This window comes from Rhinolophus sinicus, linkage group LG15 (assembly GCF_036562045.2).
Source record: "Rhinolophus sinicus isolate RSC01 linkage group LG15, ASM3656204v1, whole genome shotgun sequence".
NCBI lineage: Eukaryota > Metazoa > Chordata > Mammalia > Chiroptera > Rhinolophidae > Rhinolophus > Rhinolophus sinicus.
The window spans coordinates 33,872,886-33,886,921 of NC_133764.1; the positions used below are offsets into that span (position 1 = coordinate 33,872,886).

The 14,036-nt window shown below is 47.6% G+C and overlaps 1 long non-coding RNA gene across 3 annotated transcripts in view; it reads right to left on the reverse strand.

The window, feature by feature from the left end:
- LOC109451890 (uncharacterized) overlaps nt 1–14,036 on the reverse strand; it is a 43,910-nt gene that overhangs the window by 11,728 nt on the left and 18,146 nt on the right. Inside the window, exon 1 of one of the 3 annotated variants that reach the window (XR_012492193.1) lies at nt 3,026–3,108. The exons of the other annotated variants lie outside the window; for them this stretch is intronic. This is a non-coding gene — a long non-coding RNA (uncharacterized LOC109451890). Of the gene's footprint in view, nt 1–3,025; nt 3,109–14,036 lie in introns of those variants that run through there. 3 annotated transcript variants of the gene reach the window in all.

Genomic DNA, 14,036 nt, shown 5'->3' on the forward strand with positions numbered 1-14,036 from the left:
GCATTCAAATGCCAAGTTTAGGATGCCGACCTCTAAGCCAATCACTGGCAAAGAGAAGTTCAAGAGCTTTGTGATTGGCTTAGATCACTCAAGTTCCCTCCTTTAGCATCTTCCTGGACCACCGACACATTGTTTCCCTAAACCTCAACTAAATCAGGATTCTGTTAGGAAGACATAGCAGGGACTAGCCACTGAGTAGGTAACCAGCATTTGCCTGGTTACAGCTATTTTTTTTCATTGCTCAAATATATCTGTTTGAATACAAAGTATATAAACTTTCTTAGCTGAATAACAGATTACATTGTTACCTATAATTGGAACAGAGATCTACTGTCTATATGACAGGTACGCGAAGTCCTTTATTATAACTTAACATGGATTTACAGCAAATTTCCAATGATTTCTGGCTTCTCTTTTGTTTCACTTTATCAGGGGTATTAAAATCCTAACATTCTTAACCAAGTTGATTTTCACCACAAGGATCCCTCTTATCTTGGTAGCCATGACAGGGAACTGCCAACCAAAAATGTCAATAAATACCATAAAGGGACTAAAAACCCAATCACTTGTCATCACTTCTGTTTTTACCATTGATATATCTAGCAGCAATAAAACAAGCATTGCTGAGATGGAAATGGATAGAACTACACTCAGTTTATAACATAGCAAAAGGTTTTGTGTGTGTGCAAGCCTGTGCATGGGAGCAAGTGTGTGTGAGTGTGTATGAGTGAGCGTGGTATTTGTCCTAAACTACCCAAGCCAACAACACACTTCAATATGGCTTGTGGATATGGTTCTTGATTTAGACAAAGCTGCACAAGTCACCAGCAGCGCCCCTGAACTTAAGGAATAGGTTAGATGATTCCACAGGGACCAGGCAATGTGTGTAGTCAGCCACATATGGCCTTACTCTGACACTGGATCAACACAACTTTATAGAAAGGGGGGAAAGCAAATACATTTAGAGAAAATAACTCTAGAGTCAGAGAAAGCTTCATGCAGCTGAAATCACACCTGTAAAGTGAATGTACCCAGCTTTTATGCTCCTTTGTCCCCTGAGAGACCGCCTTCTATGTGCATCCCCCACTCCCCAGCCCCCAGTGATTCTATGTCAACTCCCAGAGAACCAAAACTTCTTTTCCAGATGTGCAATGAGCATCTCAACCTCCCTTCCCCCGCCCCCATCAAAGCTTACCTATCTTGTGTCTTGTTCCAAGGTGACTCTGCTTGAGGAAATGCCAGTTAGTCCTAAAGATGCAATTAAGTGACAGTGTGTGCTTTGAGATGATACTTTTGCACTGGGGCAACTGTGTGGGGGGCATTCCTGAAAGGGATAACACCCCGGGAAGTGTGGAGGCATCTTAGCATCGGCGGTAGGACAGGGAGAGCCTTCCCAGATCAGACCAGGTGACAGCCTCTGACTCAGTGTAGGCTTCTAGCCAGTTCTGACCATGAGGACAGAGGTTTGGTCACAAGGCTCTCTTGGGCCCACGTCTATCCACTTTTAAAATAGACAAGTGACCCAGCCCTCAGAACCTGAAATGCAAAAGGCTCAGAGTAAATCCCAGACTCTGCAATTCACTCTTTCCCCACAGGCCAAACAAGAACTAATTTTAAACAAACCACCGTGACCAAGCTTGGGGGAAAGGCCCGGAACACTGAGCAAACGGAGCCGGCAAAACTGCATACCCCACCCAAATTGTTTACTTCTCCGAACCGTGCAGGGGTGTGGGACGCCGTCCATTCCACCCCAAAATTCCCTTTTCAGGTTGGGATTAGGAAATCTTTCCCCACACCGGTCCCCTCCGAGCCAGAACCTCCTGGCTTCATCCTTTGGGTTGTTTGTTTGTTTTCATTAAGAACTCAAGTCTGGATTCCTGTTATAGATGAGCTGAAAAAGAATCCTGCTAAAAATTGTCTACGTGCATGTTTAAGTCATGGGTTTCCATGTCCGTCAGGGTTCTCCAAAGACACAGAAACAGAAAGGGACATTTTATACACAAATGTAAATATACACTTACATATATTATATATACACTTATTTTACATATATATCAGGTGTGGGTTGATTCTGCAGTCTGGAAGCAGAATTTTTTCTTTTCTGGAAAACCTTCGTTTTGCTTCCTTCAGCTGATTGAATGAGTCCTACCCACATTATCCTGGTACTTTCCTTTACTTAAAGCGAACAGACTGTAACTGTTAACCACACTTACAAAATACTTTCTCGGCAACATTTAGATCAATGTTTCACTGAGTAGCTCAGTTCTGCAGGTTCAGCCAGTTGACACATAAATCCAATGGTTTTGTTGGCAGCTGAGTCTTCGTGAAGTTCTTGTATCATGAGAAGTTTTGGGGCTGTCCAAACCTTTTAGCTATGTCAAGCCACAGACTTTGTGGACCTGGAATACGTGGGTACAGTTTTAGCCCAGGCCAGGCAGTGCCACCCCTGGAATGGGGTCCTCAGTGTCTAAATAAATAACAAACCAAATCTCAACTTGCATGCTTATGATGTTAGGCAACTTGCTAAGCAATTTAGCAGCATCATTTGACTGAAGTTATTTCACTGAGATGAAGGCTCTCATTCTTCCTTTCCAAATGAGGACAATCCAGGGATCAGAGAGGTTAAGTCATTTGTCCGAGATCACACAGTGCTTTCAAGGGAGGAGCGAATGTGAACCTGATGGCTGTAAACCCTGAGGCCTGTCCTGTGTCCTATAGATCAGTATCTCTAAGGCTAGAACTGAATGGGTTAGGACTTTCTTCCTTCTTCCTCCTTTGCTGCCCTCGCTTCTTTCCCTGCTTTCATCCCGTTGACCTTTGTACAATTGCTCTGGCCATAGCCCTGAGCTTGGAAGTTGGCAGTTGGAGGGGGAATAGGAATAATAGGGAGGGGTGGGCAGAGCTGAGGTGTTGAGAGTTTTCAACTAACAACTAATCAGGGAAAAGCAGGAAGAGAAGTTTTGAGTTGCAAAACGTGTTTTTGCCAAAACTGAAAAGTTGGCTCTGAACAGAGTTAAAATGTTACCTTCGGCCAAAGATGTCCCGGGAGCATCTACCTTCACTTGCAGTGACACTTGCCCAGATCACATTTTTGATGTACACGTTCTCTGAGTCCCAGGCTGGAAGGGGGATGCTGCTCAAATCCATCCCTGCCTTCAAGCAAAAATGTTCATCACACTCTAGAGCTCCCCCGACATAGTCCCCTGCCCAGTCCATGACACTTCGTACGTCTTTGCAGGGTTTGTCCTCACCCAACCTTTGGTAGGACCCTCAAATCCACTGCATTGTGCAACGTTCAACATCAGAGACCTGAAAACACCGCTCCCTAGAAAGGCTATTGGAAACAGAGCCTGCAGCAATACAGCCCAGAACGGTTGTATTTCACACACATCAGGCAGCTTCTGTCACAACTTTTTCCTCCCAGTAAATCAACACAAATAAAAACTGGCCGATGCTCTTGGTCTACCAGCCCGAAGAACAAAACCGCGAAATGGAAACTGCCCAATTCTAATTGGATTCAGAAGAACCGGGGAATCAGTGCACGCCCACGGAGCCAACGGTACTGTGGGTCGTCTACCCCCCCCGCCCCACCCCCGCCGCAGCAAGTGCCGTTCAAATCGCTCCCAGAGCCCTGTCTTGGTGAGTGGCATTCTCATGGTTACATTGCATGGAAACTCTTATACACCGTAGGAAGAATTCACTTCCCAAAATAACTGTGGTACATCTCCATGAGGCCTGCCTTTTGTCTTTCTTCTTCATGTCACTCAAGGTCCTACTCAAATGCCCCCTTCTTCAAGTGATCGATCGTTCCTGGTCACCCACTCTAAAATGGCAGCCACTACCACCCTACAATCACTACCCTCTAGATCCGCCGTATTTCTTTTCCTGGCATCATATCGTACATGTGTTTGTTTCCTTGTGATCTGTCTCCCCTGCTAGAATGTCTCCCCTCATAATGTCTCTTTGAGGACAGAGACATCAATTTAACCATAGCTATGTTTCTAGCATCTAGAACAGTCTCTATCACGTAGGAGGGGCTTGATAAATATTTGTTGAATGAACGAACGGGGGGGGGGGGGGGGGGGGAACTGGTCCAAGGGCCAGTCACCTGCAAGGCCATGCCGAGAATGAGCAGTCTTGGGGTTTGGTGTGTGAAATTTCTCTTAGTAGAGAGCTACCCTGAAAATTCGAGACCTTCAGCAGTTTGTTTTCAAATCCCTGTGTTATGATTAGACTGTTGTCAGGGAGTATCTGACTTGGCTGGTCAGAAAACCAGTTGTGGGACATTTCTACTTGTCGCGTGGACATAAATACCTTTGAAGAGGTGTACATTCGTAGGAATATTGAGATACAGAGTTGAAGATCAGATCACCCGGATCCAAGTCCTGGATCGGGCACTTCCCAGGCGAGTAGCCTTGGCGTATTGATTTTAACATCTCCATGCTTTAGTTCCCTTGTCTGTAAAACAGGGACGATACAACTTGGACCTACTTCAAAGGCTCTTGTGGGAGGAAATAAAGGAGGGAAGGGATGCAGGCAAAGCCCCCCAATCATCAGATGCCCACGTTGTCCACACACATTTCAGAAAAATGGCTCAATGGTTCATTCCTACATATCATGATGTAGTTGCTGCCATGTTGTGCAGAAACACCAACCCTGCTCTCTGACCACACCTGACTGCCCCAGGGAACGGTCGATGAGTCAAAGACAGATACATATGGACTGGACATGAAGAAGGCTAACTGTCTCTGGGTCCCATGGTTTCTAAGTTCGGCCCGTTACCTCCGTCCATGTAGCATAGTGGCAATATAAGCCCCATCAACTCCTCTCTTTCAGGAAATATGACGACTAGGCGAACAAGACAAGATGGTCTCAGTTCTCCATGAGGGTTGATTCACCTTCCAGTCCTGGGAGACACGGTGATGGAAGACATAGTATCCCTTTCTTTCCCAAACCCACACCAACCCTGCAAGACACCCCCATTACTGAAGGCAACCTGTGCGTGTGGGGTGGGGGAGGGTTCTTTGCAGAGCCTGAGCCAAAGTCTCAGACCCAACCTCCAAATGTTTTGACGAATTTTAGTAATGAGACAACCACAAATGAAAAAAGGCGGAAATGCCCGGAACAAACGTGTCTGTCATCATGTCCTCCCAATGCACATCACTGATTTTTAGGGATCAGGAAGGCATCACAGTGATGCTCGTGATGCCATCACATATGTGGTCATGTCTCCATTGTGTCTGGAAGAGGACTGAAGCTCACAGCTAGAAAGCAAACATGTTGCTGTACAAGCCTGCAGCTCCATAGGTTTACTTAACACGTTGCGTACGGCGGGGTTTAAATCCCTCGTGAAGATTCTCGTGATCTGTATGCAATGTGTTAATCCCAGTATAGTGCCCTCGCCCTGTGAATAGTGGCATATATGGCAAAGAAATCTGTAATTGAATCAATCTTTTAGTGACCAGCTTTCAAATCATGGCACCAGAGCTGCTGAGCCATTGAAATCAAAGACAATGCCACATATGCTGCCACCTGTATTCCTTCCCCCTCTTCCTTTGGCCAAAACATGGGAGTGGGTCATCGTCCAGTGGGCTGCCCCTTCAAAACTGGATGTCAAAGTGTTCACACCCAGGTTCCAGATGTCCTGCTGAAACAGCTGGGAGTGGAATTTGACTCCCAGGGAAAGGACTGAAGACATGATTAAGTCACGGACTTCCAGTGTTTGCTCTGGCTCCTTACAGGGGAGTTCGAAGTGGAGCTGTGAAGTTTCCCAAGCTCCATCCAGGTGACAAAGGGCGGCCCTGCAAACAGCGGTCCTTCCCCTTCGGAGGACCTGACACGAATGAAGCAGCGAGGAAGGAATTTTCTGGCCCTGCGCTCCCTGGCACACTCATTCCCCGGGGTCACCTGTTCTAATCGGTCAGCCTTCGCAGCTGAGCTCAAGAAATCTGTGTCTGGTGATCTGACTGAGTTGGACAATTGAATCAGAAAACGGCAACAAGCCCTCGCAATGTTCAAACGAGTCCAGGCCTGGGCACCTCCCTTCCTGCCTCCCACACTGGCCTGCCGTCTCCGGAGTGGACCCGTGAGGAGCTGGTGTCATTGACCTCCGAGAAGAGATAAGTCAAGGAGAGACATCGGCAGTCAAGTCCGGGGTGTCCACTTTTTAAAATGTCCATTCACCTGCCACTTAGCTGTACATCCTGCTGTGGTGGTGACGGAGCCCACTTTTCGGGACCTAAGTGCCAGCAGAAGATAAGAAAACATTTCTATTTTGTCATTAAGTACAAAGCTGCCATAGTTCTTTTCGACCCTCTCTTTCCCCATGAGCAGGTGACTTATAGCTGAGGTAGAAACGCACTCAGGGCCTCACATCAGCGTCTACAACCAAGCGGCTTCAGCAAAATACTCTTCCAACGTGCAGTGCCAGGCGGGGACTAGACTAATCCGGGGGATATCACTTTGTAAGTTATGTAAATGTCTAACCACTATGCTGTACGCCTGAAACTAATGTAAAATAATATTGAAGGTCAACTGAAATTGACAAAAAAAAAACAAAAACAGCATTAACAGCCAATAGGCTGAATGCCTGCAAGCTCAGCCCCTCCCTTTTCAATGTCCCATAAATGAAAAAAGGACTGAAAGCCAGGAAGGGAGCACACGCTCTCACTGGATTAGGGCAGGGCTCCACCCACGGCTGTGTTAGCTCATCTCCCCGACCCCAAAGAGGAAAATGGCATCACCCTTCAGAGGAACCCCTGGACTATTGCAGTAGATCGGGAAGAATTCCACTGCCTTCCCACTGTGAGTGGGGAGGAGAGAGACGGAGGCTGTAGGTCTGCAGTGTGGGACGTGCTCTATCCCAGCGGCCGTTCCCCTTCTACGACGCAGTGGGGTCATGTCCGTCTCCAGCTCCACAGCCTCCATTGGTTTGGGGTAAATTCCAAGGTCCCTAACACGGCGTGCAAGACCTTTTCTGCTCTGGCCCCAGACTATGTCCCCAGCGTTCCCTCTCAGCCACCCCACACCCTTGCTGGCCCTCCACTGTGGAGTGCCAGCCGTCTCACTGACGCAGTTCCCAGAACCATGGCGTCTCTTGATACCTGCCTTTTGCCTATGCTGTTCCCTCTGTCTGGAACTGATTTTCTCCACCTTTCCTTTCTCTGGCGAACTTCTCCGAAACTAAAAAGCATATGACAGGAAATAAACACTACCAGCCCTCCGCCCGCGGCGTGTTTGCATTGTATGACTATTTCGTCTCTCTGAAAACTCCAAGGGCCACAGCATGTGCAGAGCACACATCACCCCATGCCGTGTGGTAAACAACTGTCACCAGTAAATGTTAGATGCAGTGTATATGGGCTTACACCAGTTTGTTAAACAGAGGAACATCAATTACTGCAATCTTAAGATTTATTTCTTTAAAGTGACCCATTTAGAATTGGTAGGTCACCCTTTTTGAAATCAGATATACCTGGTTTTGAGTATTAGCTCTGCCACTTACTAGCATTGTGACCTTGGGCAAATCATCAGCCCCTTTCTGCCTCAGTCTCCTCAGCTGTAAAGTGAGGATTACCCTCGCACCTGCCTGATAGAGTTGTTGTGAGGGTCAAATGACATAATAGGAATAAAGTGCTTAATGCTATTTACCAGGTGCAGTGGGCTGAGTGTTCCTATGTCCCCAAAATTGCTATGTTGAAATCCTAACCCCCAATGTGATGGTGTTAGGAGACGGGGCCTTTGGGAGGAGATTAGGTCATGGTCATGAGGGTGGAGCCCTCATTAGTAAGATTAGTGCCCTGATAAGAGACACCCCAAAGAAATCCCTAACCCCTTCGGCCATGTGAGGTTACGCTGAGAAGAAAGCCATCTAGGATGAAGCCAGCCCTCACCAGACAGAGTCTGCCAGGGCCTTGACGTTGGACGCCAGCCTCCAGAACTGTCGGAAATAAATTTCTGTTGTTTATAAGCCACCCCGACCATGGCATTTTTGTGACAGCAGCGTGAGCTGACGACACCGGGCATACAGTAGTTTCCAATCAACTCAGTAACAAACACGGTCACCATCTCCATTCTCGTCGTCATCGTCATCGTCATCAGGCTGTTAACATGGCCCTGCTGCATCTCACGATGGTGGCTCCTGGTGCTTAGACACTTGCCACGTTGGCACCATTTGGCAGCCCCCGAAGCCCCTCAGGCGTTAGCACGCCTACATCACTCTGATGAGCAGCGACCCGCCACCTTCAGCTACAGGACTCTTCTCACGTGGTTCTACCCTGGAGCGTGAAAGTCACTGAGACATTCATGGGGGTCTGAACAACAGCACGTGTAAGAGGGGGGCAGGGCAGATGTCGTTCGTCTCCTAATTTTAAATATGAGGAAACTGAGGCTTTTCAAGGGGAGCCGCCCAAGCTCACACAAGTAAATTGTGCGCCCTGCCTTCCGGTTATCCATCCCCATGTCCCCACCACTCACCCCCTGAGCAGCAGCCCCTCACCTATATCCTTTCCCTTCCCAGAGGCGCCACCAGGCTCCTTCACACAGTTTAGTTTTCCCTTCTCCCAACAATGGCCGTCTGTAAGAGGCCCTGGGCGCCTGGAATTTGAAATTGTTTTTCTTCCCTCCCTTCCTGAGGACCAGATTGTTCCCGAGCTCCGAGCCGCCCGGCCAGTGCAGGCCTGACTGGCTGGCACCTAAGGTTTGCATGAAGGACGCGGGTTTGTTTTTGCAGGATTGCTCATGACCGATAGAGTGCTGGCGTTGGCTTCCTCGTGAAAGGTGCATGGCAGTTAGGCATGTGTTTGCAGGGAAGTAAACTTCAAGAGTAAACAGAAAATATATACACTCCACATCCTGCCAGCCCAGCCCCAGCCTCCCCCGTCCTGACAGGTGATCCATTCTGACTTCCTCTCGGAGACACACACCCAGCAGACTGCAAGCCCTGAAGCATGGCGGGTGGGGTGGAGCGGGGCACACACCTGGATTCTCCACTTTCCAGTGGGGTGGGCTTGACAAAGTTACTCGGCCCCTGTGCCACAGGCTCCGCCTCTGAACACCTGTCCGCACTATATTGGTTCTTCCAACACACTAAAGCCTTTCCCACCTCAGGGCCTTTGAATGTACTCTTGGCTCTGCCTGGGATGCTGTCCCCCTCCTCTCCCTCGCTCCCTCTCGTGAATGGCACCCCTCATCTTTCAGGTTTCAGCTTAAATGCTAACCACTCCAAAAGCCTTGCCCCAGCTACTTCTGTAAGTAAAAGATGTCGTCCTCCCCCCACCCACCCCACTTATTTTCTATCTTCAAATGTTTGTCACAATTTCTAGTCATTTTGATTTGCTCTGTCTTCTTGTTCCAACTTGAAGCTCTTTTTGAGGGCTGCTGTCTGCTGTGCCAGCACTATGCCTGGAATTCAATGGGGACTCAATCAATATCTGTTTAACTGGTGAACACATGTCCTTGCTTTGTCCAGGCGTGATTAGCTCAAGGGAGAGATCAATAACAGTCACCAGAACCAGAATCCCTGATCCTATGGGCAGTTTTATCTTCAACTGCATGATAAATATCAGTGGCAGAAAGATGCATAACCCAGAAGGCCAAGGAAACTAAAGCTCTTGTTGCTAAAAGGACATCACAAACTATATGCTGGGGCCAGTGCACGACACGAATTGTGTTGCGTTTTTCCCACAGCCACCTTGGAGCCTTTTCTACCTGCATAAGTGTCTTTATGAAAATATCTAACTCACTGAAGAGTCTAACAGCAGACCCGATGAAGTTAATATATAGAAATCCACAACTGAGTTCCATTCACACAATACAGATTTGTGGAGGACCTGGGATTACAAATAAATGAATGATGCATTCTATGCTGGAGAGCTAGCAGTCTTTCCTGCCATTGGTAGTTGCCCTGCACATGAGCTCAGTTGAAGAAGGGGGATTAGCGTAGAAAAATTACAAGGTTTGCGAACTGGAAGGATCCATTTGATTATTAAGTAGAGCCCCCCTTATTCCAAATGTTTTTGTAATTGAAATATATTTGCCACATAACATTGTGTAAATTTGAGCTGTACATGTATATTTGATACATGTTTATATTGTCATATGAGAGCACCTCTATCACGTCACGTAGTTCTATGTTTCCCGAAAATAAGACCCAGCTGGACAATCAGCTCTAATGAGTCTTTTGGAGCAAAAATTAATATAAGACCCAGGTTTATTTTACTATAAGACCCGGGCTTATTTTACTATAAGACCGGGTATATTATAATATAACATAATTAATATAATATAATATACCAGGTCTATATTAATGTTTGCTCCAAAAGATGCATTAGAGCTGATTGTCCGCTAATATCTAAGCACATTCAAAGATCATAATAATTATCTATATTCACTAGAATCAGTATTAGCTCTCCAGGACTTACTTATCTACAAGCTGCAAGTTTATACCCTTAAACAACACTTCTCTTATCCCACCTCCACCCCCACACCACCCCCTCCCCCCCATAACCACCATTTTACTCTCTGTTTTTACGTGTTTGGCTTTTTAAGATTCCACCTATAGTGATATCATACAGTATCTGCCTTATCTCACTGAGCCTAATGTCCTCAGGGGCCATCCATGTTGCCCAAATGGCAGGATTTCCTTCTTTCGTATGGCTGAATAACATTCCTGTGTGTGTGTGTGTGTGTGTGTGTGTGTGTGTGTGTACACCCATTGTCTCTCTCCATCTAGCCATTGACAGGCACTTAGGTTGTTTTTATACCTTGGTTATTGTGAATTGTGCTGCAGAGAACATGGGAGTGCTGATGCTCCTTCAATATCCGATTCCTATTTAATTGGGGAGAACCCCCTTAATTTCAGATGCAGAAAATGAGGCCCAGTGAGGCTCCTGTCACAGAGCGGGGGGTCAAGGAGTCAGGAGCCCAGGCAATCAGTCTTTCTACTACATCATCCAGGTCATTTTAGGAGGAGGTGGGGCAAGACGTCAGCACCAGAACGAGCGAGCAGGATGTGGCAGGGGCCATAGCAGTAGAACTAGGCTAGGGGTGGAGAGACGTGACAGGAAAGGCTTGGAGGTGAACTGAGGGGTGACCCGTGGCTGGTTTCCTCACAGAACATCCTTATTTGGGGCATGTTGACTGGCTGAGCGGCACTTGAGTCATCCTTCTCGAGGCTAGAAACCAAGTCAAATAGAGGAGCTCACTCACCACTCCTCTCGCCTTGGTCTTCGTGGGCGCCCACCAAATATTTGTTGATCTGCTTTAACGCTGATGCCAGACCTATAAGTGTGCAATGGGGGATTCTGTGTGTGCCACCCCCATAGAGTGCGCTATTTATCTTGGGAAGGGTCAGGGCAGGAAAAAATAAATCACCCCTTTACAGATAGCAGACATCGCTCCTACTGAATCAAAATGCTCTTGTTGACATGGAAACAAGAAACGGTTGAGCTGGAAGAACGTGGCAGAGGATGAAATGTAGCATGGAGGTACGACCTGCACCCCCCTCTGCTGGTTACAACCCCGCCCCCTGTGGCACCACGGGTGTGGTCCCCTTCCTCTCTCTGAAATAAGAGCCTCCCTAGAGAAATGTGGATTCCAGGTCTACGTTTTAATAGCTACACAACCTGGGACGTGACTTTTACCCCTTTGAGCCACAGGCCCTTCATCTGCTAACACAGGTAAAGCCCTCTGCGTGATGCACGGCCAAGAGCAGGTATCCGGCAAATAGAAGTAGCCCAGAGAGAGAGGGCAGGCTGCACGGAGAGGCAGAGAACAACCCTTGGTGTTCTGGTGGCAGCAGGATGGAGGTTTGGGGGCAGAGTGTGTAGTAAGGAATTCTCCAATCCTGGAGCAAGTCTGGAAGCTTCCAAAGAGGAAGGAATGGTGTGAAACTAAGAGCACGGTTCAGAACACATGGGCTCAAAGTCCCTGTAAGGCGAGAGCGGCTTGGGTGAGTTGCATTCCCTCTTTTGGACCTCAGCACCCTCAGGTAAAAATAAGAAAGTTTTAGCATTGATCTCTGAAGGTCCTTCGAGCTTTTTGGTTCAATGGTTTTAAGTACTATCCTGGCAGGAAGTAAGGGCCGGGGCAGGAGATGTTTCTCCCTCACTGTCTTTCCCATCTTAGAGCAGAAGCCACGCAGAGAAAGAACCTCATCAGGACTTCCTGGATTTAGCGATTCCAAGGACAGTCACAAAGAGAGGACAGTAAAGGACATACACTCTTTTCAGCCTGGAGGGTCTCCACTAACCCCAAGTTCCAGTTGTGTTTGGGGGAAATTGCGTGAGACGAGTGTTCAAAGGTAACAGTCGAATCTATATCAAAGGGCTCTGAGATTGGTCATGCAGTCCATTCAAATCATCTGTGCTTTGCACCACACTTGACTAAAAAGTGAACTCCTGTTCCTAGCGTTTTTTCCCTTGGCTGCCCTTTCAGGGTGAAGGGAGGGAAGCTAAGGGGATGAAGGAGGAATTCCAAGGGGAAGTCCATCCTACCAAACAGCTGTCTCAGTTACATCCTGACCTCTGGTCGTCGTGTGACCTGGGACGTGCTTGCGGTCGATTTAGTCCCCCGAAACTCAAACACCTTCAAGATAAGCCAGGGACTGCTGGGACTTCGGTGGTCACGGCCCAACGAGCCTGAGAGCCTCCCAGGTTGGAAAAGCAAAGGGCACATGTATTCCTTGGCTTGGGAAGGCTGCCACTGTTATTCCCGTCCAAATTACTGGGCTCTGTGGCAGTCAGGTGTATGAGCTGCCTGGGGCTGCCATCACACAGGACCACAAGTGGGGTGGGTTAAAACAACAAATGTATTGTCTCCCAGTTGTGGAGGCCAGAAGTCTGAAATCATGGTATCAGCAGGGCCGTGCTCCCCGTGAAGACACTAGGAAAGGACTTGTTCACGTCATCCTCCCGGCTTCTGGTAGCTTCAGGGCTTCGTGCCTTGGCTCACAGACGCAGCGGTCCGATCCTACCGTCTCATGGTGTCCTCCCTGTCTGCCTCCCATATGTATCTGTGACTAAAGTTTCCCTTTTTCACAGGGCACTAGTCATTTGGATTGGGCCCCAACCCCCTATTCCAGGGTGACCTCATCTTAACTAATTACATCTGTCATGACCTTATTTCCAAATGAGGTACTGGGGGTTAGGACTTCAACCTCTTTTTTTTCAGGGGGGGACACAATTCAACCCATAACACTAGCCTTCTGTCATTTATTATCAAGAGGTCAAGATTTGAAAGTAACATTCCCAAAAGATTACAGACCATGCCCATTGATTCCTTGTTCCCAATACTCCTTCCCCAGAAATGCTACATTCAGCCGGACACCAGTACAGGCAGCTCCAGCAGATAACTAACTGGCCTGTAATCTCTCTCTGCCTTCACCCAGCCCATGTATTATTCCTATTACTCCCCCATGAGCTTCCAGACACTAGTAATGCACTCCAGTCCCCAAGTAACACACACTTGAATGGCTCTGCAGCAAAGCTGTTTATGTAACTAATGAGCCCTGATTACGGTTCATTTAAGTAGAAGTAAAATTTTTATTCGATTCAATGACGGAGGGCTTCCTGAGAGAAGGGGTTACAGAAGATTGAGAACAAAGACAAGCACCCAGGAAAAGCCATGTATACGAACAGATCTCAACACTGAAACAAATATCATACCAAGGCATTACCCAATTCCCCAAGCCCCAAAAAGGAACATTCAAGCTAGACTATTTTTGCAGGGGGAAACACACCCAAAACAACATTTCATTGATTTCCGCTTCAGGAACGGAAAGTTGGGGGGGGGGGGGAGAAGACAGGGGAAGAGAGGGGGAATGGGGGGGGGGAGAAAGGGGGAGGGGGTCATTCAAAAAGGCTCCCTTGCTGGTGTCTTCTAACATATTATTTCTACGTTAGTATTATCAGGCTAGTTACCCAAAGACAGACGCCGAACAAGAAACTGATCACATTTCCCAATCTTATTTGCAAACAAGCGTTCATTTCCTGCTTATCAAGGCGCAGTGCGGGTACTTTGTCCATTTAAATCATTGT